General features: G+C 42.6%; 1 long non-coding RNA gene across 1 annotated transcript in view; it reads right to left on the bottom strand.

Moving 5' to 3' along the window:
- The window catches only part of LOC112544022 (uncharacterized), a 225,366-nt gene that overhangs the window by 142,012 nt on the left and 63,014 nt on the right, over window positions 1–20,340 (bottom strand). The window contains exon 2 of the long non-coding RNA XR_016348703.1: window positions 842–907. This is a non-coding gene — a long non-coding RNA (uncharacterized LOC112544022). The remainder of the gene's footprint in view (window positions 1–841; window positions 908–20,340) is intronic.

Raw genomic sequence — 20,340 nt, 5'->3', positions numbered from 1 at the left:
GGGAGGGCCTTAGATATCCAGCCTGAGCCCTAGGGGAGACCCTCCCACCTCACAAGGTACGAGAGCCCAGACTCTAGCTCAAGCCTGAAGATCTGCACCACAATGAAACAGGTCCTTGGACCAAGCCCCTTAGCCTGAGTTAGCTGGCCCAGACCAATCACAGGTATCTCACTGCGGTGTAGACATATTGGCTGTATCTACACTGGGCCACTTATTCCGGAAAATCAGCCGCTTTTCCGGAATAAGCTGCGAGCTGTCTACACTGGCCCTTGAATTTCCGGAAAAGCAACAACGCTCTACTGTACAAAATCAGCCGCTATTCCGGAAAAACTATTCTGCTCCCGCTCAGGCATAAGTCCTTATTCCGGAACACTGTTCCAGAAAAGGGCCAGTGTAGACAGCCCGGTAGTCTTTTCTGGAAAAAAGCCCTGATCGCGAAAATGGCGATCGGGGCTCTTTTCCAGAAAAGTGCGTCTACATTGGCCACAGACGCTTTTCCAGAAAAAGGGCTTTTCCAGAAAAGCAGCCTGCCAATGTAGACGCTCCTTTTCCGGAAAAACTGAAAACGGAATAGTATTCCGTTTTAAGCAGTTCCGGAAATTCATGCCAGTGTAGACACAGCCATTCTGTGTGAAACAGGCTAGCGTGGGCCAGACTTACACTGCAGCTTATCAACAACTAAATGTTCATTCAGACAGTCACTCTACAAGTCAGTCTATTGCAACCAATCAGCTCAAGGCGACTAGAATTCAATGGGAGTAAAAAGTGACAGACTGACTTGCTCAACTCCGATTGCCAGAGCAAAGTAGAAACCAGATCTTACTTTCAGCCTTTGCTTTACCTTGTATGGAGCTTATGTCCTCTCTGTACATCTTGTATGCTTCTGCAAGGATTCATTTTCTGTTACCTACAGGAAGGTATATTAAGAGAATTGCATGTTTACACACTTAAGCATTCAAAAGTCAAATTGACCAAGTGAAGGCAAATTTTGTGTTTATTCATAACAAAAATGAGCCCATGCCATTTCTCAAATAATGCATTATCCTATCATCCAGTTTTTTACCACCCTTAAATATACATGGAGCACCTCCTACTATTAGATCACCTTTCTATGCTTACCAGGTTTTCATGGTGCTCCAGTACATCTTTATTGACATAATTACCTCTGCAATATATGTATCTTCATTACTTTGTGACCATCTGCTATATTTTCTTTTCAGCCAGAAGCATCACTATTGGTAGGTGCAAGCCAGGAGTCGAGACAGTTAACTGTGAAGCTGTAGCAGCTTAGTGAATATGTGCAAAACACCAGACTCAAAGGTGCACAAACACAATGTGAATCATGAATCGCTAGTTAGTGGATATATTTTTCTACTAACTTTACCATTGCCAGTTCAATGCTTTTAGATGTGCATCCTTAGTGAAACAGAGTACTGGAGTTAGATGCTTCAAGGAACTAAAGGATGTACGGGAAAACTTGAGATCCTATTAGAGGCAGTCTCTGTGCTGATTCCTGACACATACTTTTTGGGGGGGGAGGGGTAGGTGAAGGGAAGGAGAAGGAAGATAGGTGCATAATATTTCAGAGCTTAAAGTGGCTCAATCCAATAAGCACAGGTGACTGATATCAGAGATTTAGAATGAAAGTGCCTTTGCCTATAACACAACTTAATCTTTAGTTTATCACAGACTTAGGTTTTTCCTGACTGGAATTGCCCATCTATCATAAAACTACTACAGGAAGTCCCCGGGTTACGCGGATCCGACTTATGTCGGATCCGTACTTACGAAGGGGGCTTTTGTCGCCCCGGAGGATGCGGGCGGTGGGACTGCGGTGTGTCTTGGTCCCACCGCCCATGTCTCCCTGGTCTGCTGGGGGGGGGGGCACAGCCAGTGCACCCCCCTCCCCCAGCAGACCAGGCTTTTCTTGCGGACGCCTGGGGCAGAGCAGCTGGGGCGCTGCCGGTTGGTCCCGCAGCACCGCTCCTCGGCGCTGCTGGACCAACCCAGCAGCACCCCAGCTGCTCTGCCCCAGGCGTCCCCAAGTCAGCCGCTGCTGAAACTGACCAGCGCTGACTACAGGAAGAGCAGCTGGGGGTAGAGCAGCTGGGGTGCTGCCGGGAACCTACCCGGCTGCGCCCCAGCTGCTCTGTCCCAGGTGTCCAGATTCAGCTGCTGTTGAAACTGATCAGCGGCTGATTCCAGGAAGCCGGGCTTCCTGTAGTCAGCCACTGGTCAGTTTCAGCAGCGGCTGAATCTGGACACCAGTTCCGACTTACGTACAAATTCAACTTAAGAACAAACCTACAGTCCCTATCTTGTACGTAACCCGGGGACTGCCTGTATTTAGTTTACTATTTCGTGTTTCATTAGTAGAGCTCAATGACTTTGCAAAGCAGCTTGGTATCATTATCCCCATTTTACAAATGGAGAAACTAAGGCACATCGAGAGGATGTGACTTGACCAAAATCTCACAGCAGCCCTCTGTCAGAGCCAGAAATAGAATCCACATCTACCATATCCCACTGCAGAATGTCATGATCATGCTCCATGACAGTATGAATTTCCATCAGGAAACTGGAGCAACTTGTCATTTTGGTAAAGGGAAAACCATGACATGTGCGCTTAATGAGGCTGTTTGCAGTTTTTGCAAATACACCTGGGGATCCCATGGAGAAAACAGTGTCATATAACTGTACAACCCTCCTACCCATTCCCTGATCCCCACCACTCTGCCATGTCTGTATGCAAATAGAAAGTCAAACACAGAATTCAGTGACTTCCATGTGCAAAACTGTTGTTTGCACGTACAAATATGCAGGTCCTCATGTGTGTTGTAGATTAACTCATTATACCCAATTTGGGCTAATGCTGTAGAGCGAGGCAACATTCTAAAATGTGCTGTAGCTCAGCCAAGAATTGTGGTTTCAAACACTGGGTAAAATCCTATGGCCTGCATCATGCAGGAAGTCAAATGAGATTACCAAAATAGTCCATTCTGGCCTTAAAATCCAGGTGTGGCAGAAGTTCAGGGGAGGGAGCAAGGGGGGCTAGCATCCTCACAAAGGAAATATGGTGGGGCAGGGTCTGTGTGCCACTCTCACGTGTCACAAACCATTTCAATCAGGACACTCTTGATGGGATCCTGCAGCTGCCGGGGGACAAGGAATGAGCAAGACCCAGAGAATCTGCAGTACCTGCTGCAGCACCCAGGATCAAGCCAGGGAGCAAGTAGGAACCTGAGTGATTGGGCAAGGACTAAAAGTAGCTACTTATCCCAACTTCCCTCTTCTGCCTCTGTTAAAAATCTGTGGAAAACCATAAGCTAAACAAAACTAATTTTCCTTACTGTCTTCCTGTTGCCCACTGGCCTGCAGCACTTATCTTTACAACAGCACCTAACACTAAAGGCAAGATGAAATGTGATTACTTGAAGTTTAGAGTGGCTTCTCCTTGAACCGTAACTGTTTCACTCTAATCTCTTTGCAGAACAGTTTTGTTTTTCTGTCAACGAAAGACAAAAGTATCTGACATCCTGGTGCTAAAATATTTCTTTCTAAATTAAAATACCTGCAGTGCTTGAAGTGTGTAGCATTCCTGAGGGTTGATGGGCACCTAGCGGCACACTATGACTGAGCAATTCCTCAGCACTATGTAACAGTAGAGGAACAGTAGTTAACAAATGTGTTTATATTTTCAACCATTATTTGTGTTCTCTTCTAACTTTTTTCATTTCCTTTTAATCCCCATTGTGGGTTTTATTACACTCAGCAGGGGAAAACCTATGGTGGGTTGGAAAGCAGAATTTAGGAACACAGATTGATATGTTTACTAAAGCACAACAAATACAAATAGGCAGCCAACTGAAGGAGGTGTGAGGTGATTGTGGTTAATTTGCCACAATACAGAAAGGTCAGATTTGAAAATGCCTAAATGGGGTTTCAACTGGCCGAGGCAAATCATGACTCGCTGTCTGGAAATACAGACTGTAATGGAGATCACTGTGAAAGTGACTGGAGATGAATTTACTCTTCTGCTAGAATATATTTTCAATTAGGCAACGTGAGATGAAGGCAGTCATATATTGCTGTGAGTCTGATAGTGTTTCACCCTTGGGAAGTAGAAGTCTCTGTAATTCTTTCTAAATAACATATGCAGCTCGTTTTTTGTCCAAATATTTGTTTCCACAGTATGGTGTCTTTTAAATAAAGACAACATGACAAAGATAATACACTACGGTTGGAAAAAGGGAGATAAGAAATTTGCAGTTTTTCATTAAATATGGGCTAGTAGATCTAATAGTTTTAATGTGAAATATATCCCTGTGAAAACTGTCCTACTTAAATGGTAGCTTGTGTCTTGTACCGGCCCTCTGTACAGGGATGAATTTTACTCCTATTCAGTGTTGCCATTTCTTCAGGTACCATACACAACACTTATAAATACAGTAAAAATAGCTGCTAATAACTACTGGAACCATATTACAATAGTGGAGGTCTGGGATGAAGCCAAATCCACAAAGGGACATAAATACTGTGCCACCCACTTGAGTACATAGCTCCAAGTTAGGCTCCCTCTGCAATGCATGGGAACCAACAAATGGGATCCACAAAAGCCAACATTAAGTAGGGAGTTGCCTGTGCCAGTGGTATGAAAATTTTTTCAGCCAAACCCCATGACCATTGAAAGAATTTGTCATCCACCCCTCCCCCCTATTATTTGTAATATGAAGTAATCCTTTATTTCCTCATAGCTGCTGGCAACAATGCCGCCCCCAGAGCCTGTCTTGAAGTAGATGGGTCTGTCTTGAAGTAGATGGTTTCTAGGTTTCTAGGTTTCTACTTCAAGACAGACCCAAGAAAACCAACAATAGAACACCACTTGTCATCACCTACAACCCCCAACTTAAACCTGTCCAACACATTATTAATAAACTACAGCCTATACTGGAACAGGATACCATACTCCAAGAGGCTCTGGGAGACAGACACATAGTCTCCTATAGACAACCACCTACCCTCAAGATGATTCTTACCAACAACCACAGGACATAGCACACTAATACCAACCCTGGTACCTTCCCTTGCAACAGACCCCGTTGCCAGCTTTGTCCACATATTCATTCTGCTGATACCATTATTGGACCTAACCAAGTGAGTTATAAGATCAAGAACACATATTCCTGCTCATCCAGAAATATAATCTATGCTATCATGTGCCGAAAGTGTCCGTCTGCTATGTACATTGGACAAACATCTCAGACACTTCGCCAAAGGATTAATGCCCACAAAACAGATATCAGACAAGATCACAAAGAAAAAACAGTTTCTTGCCATTTTAACCAGAAAGGACACTCTCTCAATGACTTAACCACCTGCATTCTGCTACAAAGACCTTTTACATCTTCACTTGAAAGGGAATCCTCTGAACTGTCATTCTTGTTAAAATTCGACACTCTCTAAAGAGGATTGAACAAACACTTGAACTATCTCACCCATTACCAAGACAGTTTCCCCAATTATCACCTGTAATACCATTAACTCACAAACATCCCACTCTCCCTACCTTTAATATCATCAATTCACAGACACTTACCTTCCTTCCTCCCCCCCGCCCCCGCATCCCCCTCCTGTTCTGAAATGTGATTTGTCCTTTTCATATGTGTTCATTTTTTTTAATTGTATCCTTTGGTATATATGGTTGTGACTATTTTCTTCCACTATTTGATCTGAGGAAGTGGGTCTGGCCCACGAAAGCTCATCATCTAATAAACCATCTTGTTAGTCTTTAAAGTGCTACATTGTCCTGCATTTTGCTTCAGCTACCCCAGACTAACACGGCTACATCTCTATCACTTTACCTATGATGTGAGTCTTGTACATTGACCTGGGTATGTAGCTGGTCCATTGAAGCCTTTTATTTTTGATTAAATTGGTTTTAAATAATCACTCATCATTAAATCTAGTATACGAGTGTTGAAAGAAGAGCTGGGATTCCTAAGCAGATTGCACGCTTGACGTCCTGTTAGCCAGTGTTCTCAGAAAGACTTTTGATATTGGTTTGTCATATGTTATGGGAAAACAACCACCAGTTTCGGAGTGAGTCTGCTCTATTTCCCAGCAGTTTGTCCCGAATTTGGGTCACAAATGAGAATACCACTGAGGCACAGTGATATTCTCCAAGTACTTTTTCAAAGAATATAGTGGGTCAGAGAGAGAGAGAGAGCTCCTATTGGTGGACAATGATCTACTAATGTTGTAGCAGATGCCTGGATGAGACTTTTTAATGACCCAAGTGATTTCAACTGTAGTCTTACAAGAGAGAATAGTCTATCAACCTCACTGTTTAGATCTATCCCACGTTAGTAGATGCTTTCCAATGGCAGTAATACTGGCTGTGATAATTGCAAGGAAACAACCAAGGAACATTCATGAGAAAGCTAGCAGGTCTTCCTAGCCTGGACTAATTTGAACTTCAGTTATAGAATCATAAAAGATTGGGGTTGGAAGAGAACTCAGGTGGTCCTCTAATCTACGACCCTCCTCAGAGCAGGACAAACCCCAAATAAAATATCCCAGCCAAGGCTTTGTCAAGCTGGGATTAAAAAACCTCTAGGGATAGAGATTCCACCACCTCCCTAGGTAAACCATTCCAGTGCTTCACTGTCCTCCCAATGAAATAATTTTTCCTAATATCCAACCTGGACCTCTCCCACTGCAACTTGAGACTATTGCTTCTCAGTCTGTCATTTGTCACCACTGAGAACAGCCTCCCTCTCTCCTCTTTGAACCGTCTCCCTCCCCCATCCGCACGTAGGTGAAGGCTGCTATCAAATCGCTCTTCACTCTTCTTTTCTGCAACTAAATAAGCCCAGTTCCCTCATTTTCTCCTCACAAGACATGTGTCCCAGCCCCCTAATCATTGTTGTTGCCTTCTGCTGGACTCTCTCCAATTTGTCAACATCCTTTATGTAGTGGGGACGGGGAACAAAAGTGAATACAATACTCCAGATGTAGCCTCACCAGTGCCAAATAGAGAAGAAATAATCAGTTCCCTCAATCTGTTGGCAATGCTCTTACTAATGCAACCCAATATACCATTAACCTTCTTGGCAACGAGGGCACTTGGTTGATTCATATCTAGTGTCTCATCTACTATAAGCCCAGGTCCTTTTCTGCAGAACTGCCACTTAGTTGGTTTCCAGCCTGCAGAAGTACATGGTCTTCTGTCCTAAGTGAAGAACACTGTACTTTTCTTTGTTGAACAAGGAGTTACAGAGCATCTCCTATTTTTTCCAGAACATTCCGTCTTCTTGGACTCTTGTTGGGAAAAAGGGTATAACTAAGACCTTAATGTACAGTTAGCAGATCTTGCTAGTTTGGAGAGAATGGCCTGTGCAGTATGTATAGGAGAGATTAGAGTTACATTGTTTTCTGAGCACCACATGTACTCTACCATGTCTTCCAAAGAAATTTGGGGTCCAATTTAACTCTTCTAAGATATGGATTGTCACAGATGCCACCAATGTCTCCTTTAAAATCAGACTATCTTCAAATGCATCAACTAGCCTACCACAGACATCAAGATAATGTACACAATGACTTGAATGTACAAATGCATATTGGCACACTCAACTATATATGAATTTTTTTTATTGTAGTGAGACAGTTCTTCCCTTTCAACTGCTGAGTCCTTCACTGTTGCACTACATGCTTCTAACTAGTCGAGTTTCTTGCAGAAAGATAGTGAGCATTTGCTGGTCTTGTTCAGAATCAGTGTTCAACTTCAGGATTAATCATTAACTACTTAATGTTGACCTTCAGTTTATAGCATGTGGTATCTTTAGCTTAAATAGAAAGAACTTTATGTCAGTCATGTTTGATCACATAAACTGTGTTGTGTCTTCAGCATTCTTAACAGCCTCATTTAGTATTTCTAATATAGGCTTTGACAGTAATTGGCTGATACGGTTTCCTGCATGTTGATGCAGTCCAGAGGCTTTGTGCTTTGCAGCCTTTTCACACAGTTTGTCAGCATTGACTTTCCAGATTGGTCTGGAATACCAAGCTCCTTCAGTTTTACTAATTGTAGCAAAGGGAAACTTTCCTTCTCTGTAAGCTTTTTTTGTTTAATGAGAGAGGTGCACCTATAGCCATCTTTTGTAACTTCAGGAAATAGAAAAAGTTTGACTGACAGATATCAGGCTCTGCTTTTAAGCTGTGGAGACACTTTCTTCAGTAGGTAGCAGTATTTGTGTGTTATGGTGTATCCACAACATAGATACACCACTTAAAACTTCAGGTGCCATGTTGGTACACTGCATAAAACTAACTAGTCAGTAGGAGTGGGTGAAAGAAGTTCAGGGAAGTGTAGGGAAATACCAGTCAGTGCCCTAATAACCTGAAAAGTGTAAGGGCCACATGGATGCCTGAATTTCGGGCAATCTAAGATTCATTGCCTGCTCTATGATATACTCCTTGAGATATGTCTTTACTGAACAGTTAACTTGATTTAATTTTATAGTGTCAGCCTAGCTCGAATGAGACAAGCCACAGTGTGAAAGAATACTTGCTTATGTGTGGCACTAAGACTTCTCAAAACATATCCCCAGGTTCTTTATGCTCCAGTCAGCTGAGCCACTCTGTGGATTCTTTACCAATACATTGTGGGAGAACTTGGTTGTTCTTTCCAGACACAGGGAGGAAATTGTGGGAGGGCTAGTGGCATTTACATGGAGCCATAGACATTTGCTCCATGGGTGCTCTGGGGCTACGGCACCCACAAGAAAAAATGAGTGGGTGCTCAGCACCTGTCATCAGCCAAGCTCTCCCTCTCCCCCCTCCTCCCAGCTCCTCTCATTTGCCAATGGCCCGGCTAACCAACTCCTTCCCCTCCTGCCCACCCACAGTGAACAGCAGTTTTATTGCATTCAGGAAGGAGAAGAGTGGGGACTGGGAGCATGTGGGGGAAGAGGCAGGTCTGGGACAGGAGCTTGGGGGAAGAGAGTGAAATGGAGGTGGAACAGGAAGAGGCAGGGTGGAAGATTGGCTGATGTAGTGGAGGGGGGTTGGCGCCTGGGGCAAAGGGAGGTTTGAGCACCCTCCCCCCCCCGGTCTAGAGGAAAAATCGGCACCTATGCCTGGAGTTAACCTGTGTCTGCACTGCAGTGCGTTAGCAGCTGATGAGTTATGCTAACACCAGCATTAGTCTATGTGTCAACTCGAGTCAAAATCCTCACCATACTCTAATTAAAGGATTGGTGTGCGTAAAGGACTTGAGATAGTAGAAACACTAGAGTTAACACTTGCATAAAGACAAGCCCTGTCTGACCTTGGGCACACTTAATTGCTCTGTGCCTTAGTTTCAACATCTGAGAAATGGGGATATTATTTCCTTTCCCCAATGATTTGTCTCTCCTATCCACTGAAATTTAAGTTCAAGGGTCTGTTCCATTTAAATCAATGGGAGAATTTCCATTGACTTCAGTAGACTTTAGAAGAAGCCCCTAGGCAATAACTCTTACTAAATGAGTATAAAGTGCTTTGAACAATGAAGTCTACTTTTTGACTGGGAGCCTGGAGGTACTACTGTAATGCATATAATAAATCCTTCGCATCAGAGAGCTATAGAAGGTCATTACCTTTTCTACTTTTGAACAGACAGGTAATTCCCCTGTGTCCAGAGAACTGGAATTTCAGTTTTCAGTGTCTTAGCACATCTCCATTCAACTGGCTATACTGATACACTTTTGTACAGCTTGCTCTAATAGCAATTGGACCGAACTTGATTGAGACAGCTCTGCATCAGTACAACTGAAATGCTACAACAGGGGATTTCAGTGAAGTAGCAAGCGCTGCCTAAGTAACATTGAGTGTATTGCATAGCTAGTGGACTTCTGGATGCTGAAGAAGTCACCACGGTGACCTCCTGGATAGTATGTTCAGCTAATAAGAACACTTTGTCTGCCAAACTGACTCTGAGAGAAATATAAATGCAAGACTAGAAAGTTTACCTTCTGAATGACATCTATATTGTCAGATACTATGGAATCATTACAACTGCAGGTGAAAGTATATAGATCGAAGTCAAGTACTTGCTTCATATTAAAGAGGGTCCACACATAGCTAGTCACCACTTAGGCTATGTTTACACAGCAGCTCTATTTTCGGATATTGGAGGTATCCTGAAATAGCTATTCCGCATCTTTTGAGCATGCCTGTTATTTTGAAATATAACGTGCTCTCTATCCCAACATCCCTGTAAACCTCATTCCAGGAGGAGTAAGGGACATTTTGGAATAGCAATTTATTGCGAAATAAGTGCTGTGTAGAAATAAGCTATTTCAAAATTGGCTTGAAATAAGCAACACAATTTGCGTAGCTGAAATCACATTGCTTATTTCGAGCTACAGATGCAGTGTAGACACATCCTGGCTAATCTATTGACTTAATAGTTGTATCTTGCCATTCTAATCATGATGTTAATTCTCAAATGTACAATGTCTAGACTGTCAGTTAGTCACACAATTTCAAGTGCACTTTTTGTGTCTTATATGTACATAACTAATGGATTTTGAATGTGACAATTTGGTGTGTATAAGTATGATGCACCACATAAAAGAAAGTGATCGTTTACACTAATGTATTAGCACTGTTGCACAATGTGGTACGTCTTGTACAAAGAACACCTGGTAAAGTATCAACAGAAAAGTTATAATCAAAGGATTATTATCCTATTTAAATCCATGTATCATAATTGTATCTGAAATTATTAATATGTGCCATGTGTTTGTATCTCAGACCTGTTGTGTTTCTGGAGAATACCCACAAGGTTGATTGATTAATGTATAGATTAGCCAGATATGTGCTGATGGCCCATTAAGGAGAATCAACTCTTTTAGAAGACCCATACCAAAGATTCCTCATGGAGCATGTAGGCAATATGCACCTTGCTGAAGCATTAGGTGTTTGTTACCTACAATACCGTGTTTGTGCCAGTAATTTTCTATGCACATCTCTGGACTAAGAGAGAAGAATTTCAGATTGTGACATCATTCTTTGTCTTCAATCTTGCTCCATTTTTCTGGATAGTGATTTTCTAATAAGAAGGAATATTTGAACAAAAGACTGATGACCCCCCCCCCCCAATCTTTTTGGGAGCTCCAGAGAGACTTATTGCAAGCTAGCAGAATTCTCATTACTGTATTATCCAGATCTTCAGACTCAGAAATCAATTGTAATCTATTCCTTTAATCTAGGGGTGGGCAATCATTTTCAAGGGGAGGCCACTTAATGAATTTTGGTATGTGGCCATAGGCCGGCTCTATCCTCAGAAGGGGTGGGGCCTGGTGTGGAAGGGGTAGGACTGGGGACTAGCTACCTGCAGTGTTGTCTGGGGCTAGAAGCTTTGAATTAAAAACAAAGCAAAGGGCTCCCAGCTCCCAGTCCAGCTGCTATCACATTGCCTGGCAGCTGCACAAGGTTGCTGCAGCTATTTAAAGGGCTCTTGGTCGCAGCACTATCCCGGGAGGGGCCAGAGCCGCGAGTTTAGCTTTACTGCCAGGCAATGCTGTAGCAGCAGGGCCACAAGTCACAGACTCTTTAAATTGCTGCTATTTAAAGGGTTCAGAGCTCTGGTCCCTGCTGGAGTAGCATGGCAGCCAGGAGCCATTTAATTAGGATCCGGCTGCCTGAGCCCTATCTGGAAATTTGGTGGCACAGGCAGAAGGATGTAAATAGAAAGTGGCCAGATGCAGTCCACGGGCCAGATCAAAGTGTGAGGAGGACCAGATCTGGCCCCCGAGCTGCATCTTGCCCAGCCCTGATTTAAGCCCTTAATAAGGCTCTTCTTTTTTAGTTTACTGATTGGCTGCAGCATGGTATTTGGAGAGATCCTGACAATATATGTTGACCTGGGAATGAGTGTCTGATTCTATGGGACTGGAAGAACCTAATGTGTGGTGACTCTTGGTTCTAATAATGTTTAGTCACTAAGTCCAGTTGTTTGGCTACTAACCTAGGGCTGGAGAGACTAGAGGACTGTTTTGTGTCTCTCTGAACCAGTGACATAGCCACGGGTGGGCCTCAATGGGTCTTGACCCACCCACTTTGCATCCAGGCCCACCCACACAAGTCCCCAAGGCTTTCCTTGTGCCCCAGCTCTTGCCCTGCTCCACCAGCCTGTTTTGCGCTGCAGCCAGGGAGCAGGGCTGGAATGTGCGGGCTGACCCCACTCTACCCAGCACTGTAGCCGGAGCCAAGGCATCAGGGTTTAACGCCTGCCTCCATCATTACCCACCCACCTGAAGTCAGGACCCATGCAAGTGGCTATGCCACTGCAGGGAATTAGTGGAGTGACACGAGATCACTTTTGTTACTGGCTTGGTGAATTCTTATGCTACCAGCCTGGGGCACATGCCCTCTATTTTGACAGTCTGAGCAAAGACTGGCACTCATACGAGGCAATGTTGCAACAAGCAGGAGGGCATAAAATGTGTGCAACCAGGGCTTGATCCAATGACTTCAGTGAACGTTTGATCAGGCCCTCAGCAGCATACAACACTGTACATATCTTCTGATAACAGCTTTACAGATTGCCAATCAAGCTGAAATGCACCCAGGACATACATTTAAATGCATGTCTAAATTGCATTTAAAATTAGCATATTCAAATCCTCTTGGCCATCAGTACAGAGCTTTCATTATCTATGCCATACATATTGCTCACACTGTAGAATTACATTTAGTAGGTTCACTGAGTAGTTTTCCATTGAGCCTCAAAACAGCAATGTTATTTTAAAATGTTATATATTAAACCTTATAATAACCTCTCAAACTGTGGAATTGCTATTATGCAGATGAAGGTACAAGCCTGGGGTATAATTTAGTCTAAGCCCCTGGGCTATTACAAGCCATCTAGTGCCCTAAGTGCCTCTATAGAATACGAGTGGAACAGATATGTGATAAGATGACTCAGACACCTCATGAAAATGCATCTGCCAGCGGGACCCTACTTCCTCACATTGCAGGTCTGCCTTGTCTCCACTCCAGCTGCTACTTATACACAGGTTCTCAATCTCACAAGGGTATGTTTGCTTTGGGTGCATTATAACAGCTTACAGAAAATAACTGGTGAACCAGTTTCAAAAAAGGGATTGTTCCCTAACAAATTCTTCAATAGTTTGTGTACTTAAAACGTTTTACCAGGAGAGATAGTGGGCAAAAACACTAATCCACTACAGCACTACATTAGTCACAGAAGTGATTTAGAACCAGGCCCTCACTTCCAGGGAAAGCAGGGATGAACAGCATCAGCAAATCTGGCCCATAATTTATTAGTATCTGGATTGTAAAGCAGGGTTACGGGGCTGATTTAGCAGAAATATTGATTGCTCATCATTGGGTGCCCTTGAAATCACTGAAAAGTGACTGGTTTTGTATTTTAATTTGTTTGGGATCAGTATGGGGGCATGTCTTCACACAAAAGTTGCCTCAGTTTCATACAGTTCAGTTGCTGTTTGTTTAGCCTATCTTAGCTCAAATGTGAGCAACCACCCTGGGAAATAACACTTGAGTTGTGTCCACACTCATTCAGTCTCTTGCTGCACTCACTCACCTGTGGGCACTCAGGCTTCTGGGGGCACACCCCATGCTTCTTTTTGCAGCCTCTTGATGAATTCTTTTGTCTAGTGAATTGAGGAACAACTTGTCTGACCTTCTTGGGTACACCAGAAAGCTAGCAGTGCTGGAGTGAAGTTAGCCTTCATCCATGCTGTATGACGGTAGTGTTAGGAGCTTACATGTTGGATTCACTCTAGCTAATATCTCCAGACAGCAGGTTCACCATCTTGGATTAAAAGCACCACTATCCTAGAGCTGAATATTTTTGTGCATTGATGGGACTATGGTACTTGCAGTGTGGACGTAACAGCCGTTTTTTGACAAAACTCTGTAGTCTAGACATAGCCTATGTCTCATTACTAACTTGAGGGAATGGGTTGCTCCACCCCCCACTACCTCTTGGACATAATAGCATCTTCCATGGTTTCTTGGGAAATAGCAACCGTCCATTTTGGGGTTGGAGAAAAGCACATCTAGGTTTGGTCAACCCAAAGTTCTTTTAACCCCTCCAAAAGGAGCTTGGATTACCCCATTAATACTATCACTAATAAAGAAATATAAAGAAAAGTGAAGCAGAATAAAGACCTTCTCCTGAGGAACTGAGTCTGTACAGTGCCTCTGGAGCAGTACCATGCCACAAGGCCTACATAAGTAACAAGAGGTTACTGAGCTTTACTTCTTAGCAGAAAATTAAGGGAAACAAGAAAGAACGGAAGTAAAGCCCTCAGAAAATCAGAAAAAGCAAAGCGGTAAAGGAGTCTTCCCTCTTAACTTGCTGTTGTGACTCTGAGGACAAAATATCAGCTGTCATGGTACAGAGAAATAGTTCTTACATATGTAAAGGTTCAGTACTGAGAAAACAAAAGATATTCCAGTGCCATAGCTAGTTGTGTGGGTGCATCTACATTGCAAGTCTTAACTCAAAACAAGCTACACAAATTGAGCTACATCAATTGCATAGCTTATTTCTAAATACCTCATTTTGAAATTGGGAGCATCTACACAGCACTTATTTTGAAATAGAGCACTCTTCCTCTGACTTCCCTTACTCCTTGTACAATGAGGGTTACAAGAGTCAGAGTAAGAAATCCTCCAGCTTGACAGTATTTCAACATTATCTAAAATAACTGACTTCTGTGTAGATGTGGACAAAGTTATTTCAAAATAATGCTAGTTATTTTGAAATAAGGTTGCTGTGTAGACGTACTCTGTATAAAAAGGTTCAGGACAACTACCATGCCCACAAATATTGGGGCTGATAACATTTATCTGCCTCAGAAGTTATATAAGGATTTCCTTTATGACCCCAAATGCTGTACAAGTAAAATGTTATTGTATAGCCTGTATGTATCAAGTGAATACAAATCGCTCAGTTAGTCTTTGGGTATAAATTCTATAAATTCCATATTATAATGAAACTCAGAAGACTGCAGAACATACAAGTTCTGTATTATACCAGATAAAGAAATGATCCACTGTCTTTTGGTCTAACTGAAAGGACGAGCAAAGTTTATTTTTGCCATTTTGGGATCTCGCGTGATGCTATTCAATGACCCAGTTGTGCCAGAAATCAGGTATGTTCTGCTACAGAAATTGTTGGAGGTAAGGTCATTACTAATGTGTACAAAATTACCCTAATAAGGAGGTGTAACTGCATTCCCAATTTCAGTCTTGGAACTCTGCAAGTTGCAGTGTGCTCCTGCAGAGCCTCCCAGGAAGCCTGTGGTTTCAGGGCCCCAACCATGCTGGTTCTATCCACATACAGCTGACCTCCTTTTCGTTGCTGAGAGAATGTAAACCTATTGCAAAGAGTGAATATTTGTCACAATGACTTTTATTCTCAGCCTGCCCTATGGGCATCTAGGGTTGGCCTTTACAGCCTGTGAAACCAATGGCTATGGATCCCTCTATTTTAGAGAGCACCCTAGGCCAGTTTGTTGCCTGCACTTTCTCTACAGCCCCATCTCCACTGTCCCTAGCGTGCTTATTAGTGGTTCAGCTCTGTGTTTGCAGATGACACAAAGTTGGGAGGTATTGCCAATTCAGTAAAGGATCGGAATATCATACAGGAAGATCTGGATGATCTTGTAAATTGGAGTAATAGCAATAGGATGAAATTTAATAGTGAGACGTGTAAGGTTATGCATTTAGGGATTAATAACAAGAATGTGAGTTATAAGCTGGGGACACATCAGTTGGAAGTGATGGAAGAGGAGAAGGACCTCGGAGTCCTGGTTGATCATAGGATGACTATGAGCTGCCAATGTGACATGGCCATGAAAAAGGCTAATACAGTCTTGGGATGCATTAGGCGAGGTATTTCCAGTAGAGATAAGGAGGTGTTAGTGCCGTTATACAAGGCATGGGTGAGACCTCATTTGGAATACTGTGTGCAGTTCTGGTCTCCCGTGTTTAAGAAGGATGAATTCAAACTGGAACAGGTACAAAGAAGGGCCACTAGGATGATTTCAGGAATGGAAAACCTGTCTTTTGAAAAGAGACTCAAGGAGCTTGGCTTGTTTACCTTAACCAAAAGAAGGCTGAGGGGAGACATGATTGCTTTCTTTAAATGTATTAGAGGGATAAATACCAGGGAGGGAGAGGAATTATTAAAGCTCAATATCAATGTGGACACAAGAGCAAATGGATATCAACTGGCTATCAGGAAGTTTAGACATGAAATTAGATGAAGGTTTCTAACCATTAGTTGTGACAATTTTGTGACAATTTTGTTCCACTATTTGATCTGAGGAAGTGGGTCTGGCCCACAAAAGCTCATCACCTAATAAACCATCTTGTTAGTCTTTAAAGTGCTTACATAGTCCTGTTTTTTGTTTCAGCTACACCAGACTAACACGGCTACATTTCTATCACTCTTCTAACCATTAGAGGAATTAAGTTCTGGAACAGCCTTCCAAGGGAAGTAGTGGGGGCAAAAGACCTATCTGGTTTCAAGATTAAGCTAGATGGGTTTATGAAGGGGATGGTTTGATGGGATAACATGATCTTGGCAACTAAGTGACCTTTCACTATCTGTGGTAAATAGGCCAATGGTGGGAAGATAGGAGTTACTATAGAGAACTTTTTCCTGGGTGTCTGGCTGGTGAGTCTTGCCCACATGCTCTGGGTTTAGCTGATCACCATATTTGGGGTTGGGAAGGAATTTTCCTCCAAGGTAGATTGGCTGAGGCCCTGGAGGTTTTTCGCCTTGCTGGAGGATTCTCTGTATCTTGGGGTCTTTAAACCATCATTTGAGGACTTCAATATCTGAGATATAGGTGAGAGGATTATTCCAGGAGTGGATGGGTGAGATTCTGTGGCCTGCACTGTGCAAGGGGTCAGACTAGATGATCATAATGGTCCCGTCTGACCTTAAAGTCTATGAGTCTATGAGCTCTGGTAATCATCTTCTGAGCAGCTGCTGTAAACTGTGGATCACAGGAAGTGCCAGCTCAACAGTGAGTCTCTATGGCTAGTGAACCAATGATGGGACTAAGCACAAATCTCCTGTGTTCTAATCCTGGTTCTTACATAATTCTTTCTAGCTGTTATAAAAATGTATTCCCATGTATTACATACAAGCATTGAAGGTGGCAATTAAGTCCTGCGGTCAATCTCTTGGCCAGTGGAGGACTACTCTCTACCGTTTGTTTTTTCAGTACTTTGTTCAATATGGTTTAAAAAGCCCAGTCTATTGGTTTTCTATAGTTTCTCCCAGGAGACTATTTTTGACATACCATACCTGAAAATAGCATCCTTTAACTCCCATATTCATTATTTGTGTATGATTGCAATATTCCATACAAAGATATCATATGATCTGTTGAAACCAATTGTTCCGTCTTAATATGTATCTGGTTAGTGTGTAAGACATTGTGAGATTTTGCTGTATGGTTGTTGCTGAAATATGTTGTAAGTTTGCTAATGACATACAAAAAATGCAAACCATTCCCAGGAGGGTGCTCAGCAACCATTAATCAGCAAGGAAGTTGTAATCAAGGGATTTACAATTCAATTACAGTTGCACAAGGCTTCACCAGGGGAACTTTGTAATTCAGTGACTCAGCAAAGCCTACTAGGACATGAGTGGGCAAGTGCCTTCTGGTCACATGAGGTAAGGATATAAAATAGGGGACAGTGACATCATGCTTTTGACTTTCTCCTCCCCCACCTACACTGGAGACGAGAAGAATGCTGAGAAGAGGAAAACTATTCCGGATTTAAGGGCAAAGCCTGTGTATTAAAATGATAACATCCAGTAGGGTAAGAAAATGTAGAGGGTGTGATTATCTTTTATTTTCTTTGATAACAACATTTGACCTTTTATATCTACCACTTGTAATCACTTAAAATCAATCTTTCTGTACTTAATAAATCTGTTCAATACTTTTCCCAAGGCAGTGTGATTTAGTGAAGTGCTTGAGAAATTTCAGCTCAGGTTACAAAGGCCCCTCCACACATTGAGGGAAGGGCAGACTTGGTGATAAACTTACACTAATCAGGCTTCTGACTACGGTAAGATGGTATAGTCCTGGAGTGCAAGCCTCAGGACCTGGGAGAAATTGGCTGGTACCTCTCTCTCTCTCTCTCTCTCTCTGTCTCTGTGTGTGATTCATGAGTGGCTCTGGGAGCATTCATTCAATTTAGGTGCATAAGGTGGAAGGGGCTTCACAAGCTGTTATACTGAATGATAATAGCACCTGGAGGGGTTTGCTGCTTGTCACTAGCAAAGTTTTATATGACTATATGAGAGAGGGATGGATGGATGAAGAGTTAAGGGGGCACAGTGGTACCCAGTTCCAGGTTATACCCCGGGGATCCTGTCATACCATTGCACAGACTAATAGATCTTATTCTCAGGAAGTTTACCTTGATATTCAGAACAGAGAGTTATAGTTTGTTTGATCTAATGCCATTATTCCTCATTGATGCCCATGTTATTGGCCTGTCCCAAACACAATTCTTGCGCTCACCCAAGAGCTCATACTGCTCCTCAGTAGCATCCCACAGCAGAGAATTAATGGTGTACAAACTTGTAAATCAGGGGTGGGAAACCTAAGGCCCAGGGCCAGATGCAGTCCCCAGCTTCTCAAGGCTCCTCCCCCGAGCATTGGAGAGCCCATGCTGGCACTCCCCTTCCTCGTCCCCCCCTCCCCCCGACATACCCAACTGATTTTTCTGTGGGTCAGTAGCCCCTGACCCGAAAAAGGTTCCCTACTCCTGTTGTAAATTATGATCACTCAAAACACATTGCTCTAAATTTGTGGGTTAATAACGTCCAAGAGACAACACATGCTGTTTTGGAGAAGTGTTAATTAACACTTTTCTTCTCAAGTACCCTAATTTACACCCTCTGTCAGAATAAAGCTTTAATGCAGAGATGTGTTTTTAATTTCTAAGTGTTTGTAACCTGTGCCTCAGCAAGGTTTGTCACTGCATCTAAATAACATAATGGTGCAATAACCACTTTAAAAACATTACGATTATGCAGCCAGTCTACCAAAAATTTTCAGTGCCCTTTAAGCTAAGATGATAAAATTGAGTCCAAAAACAGAAATTTTCTTAGCAAACAAGAAGAAAATATCCAGGCATTGCACATACAACCTTGAATAGCTTATTTGGGGGTTAGGCATATATTTAGCTATGAATGCCTTTGCAAGGACATTGCACATACAACCTTGAATGGCCTATTTGGAGGTTAGGCATATATTTAGCTATGAATGTATTAATACTTTAATTCTGGGTTGCACGTACACTGCAAACTGACTTATTCTTTGTGTATGGTAGGGGGAGTGCATGCATGATAGCGAAAAGAGTTCACCTGCAACAGCCCTAAAGACGGACGTTCTCTGCTTACCCACAGAAAAGGTCGAGCACGAGCAGCGTAGACTTCTTGTAATGTTACTTCAATATTAAGCCTGAAGAACTACTTCTAAGGGTGGGAGTGCTAGCTTCTAATAATTTTGGGTCCAGCTAAATTCAGTAAGAACTGTGCCTGGGTAAGAAATGTAGGAGCAAGACCTCTGGATTATATTCCGTTGATGTTACTCACTAGTGTTACTCACCCTTTTTTTAAATAGCGCTTTGTCATTCGCAGCCTAGGCTGAATCAGGGACCTGTGGTAAAAATGAATCAGACCATTACTAATTCCCCTCATGTATAGAACATCTTGACCATCTCAAATCTGAGCTCATCTGCATTTTCAAGCTGCAGAGTTGTTTTCAAAGAACACAGTTAGGCTTCAGTAAGATGGATGGGTTAGAATCTAAATCTGAACAAGGGCAGAGTTTAATGTCAGAAGCTGTTTGAAAACCCATTTTGCCTTTGCGGTTCATTCTTAGCACTAAGCTAGACTTATCAATGATATTTTTGTTATTCTTATGGAAGGTCACAGAATGAAGCCATGTCCATGGGAGAGCAAATTCCACTCTTCCTTGTACCTAGAGAGGAACCAATACTGTGTTTAATAACTCCTGAACCTGGACTTTAAAAAAAAATCCTCATTGAAAAAAATCCTTATTCAAAATAAGACACCACCAGCTTATTACCTTGTCAACTGAGGCAGAAATGTTAGTCTTTAAGGTGTCACAGGACTCCTCATTGTTTCTGTTATCACTATTGAGAGAGGTCAAGGACACTGAAAGGTGGTGTAGGGGTTGTTTTTTTAAGGTAGCATCCTTGTTACCTTGTTGATAAAAGGGAGATTTGTAGACCCTGACT

Source organism: Pelodiscus sinensis, chromosome 2, assembly GCF_052426305.1.
Source record: "Pelodiscus sinensis isolate ZL-2025 chromosome 2, ASM5242630v1, whole genome shotgun sequence".
Lineage (NCBI taxonomy): Eukaryota > Metazoa > Chordata > Testudines > Trionychidae > Pelodiscus > Pelodiscus sinensis.
The sequence above is the reverse complement of the archived record's forward strand: the minus strand, read 5'-3'. Positions and strand labels throughout refer to the sequence as shown.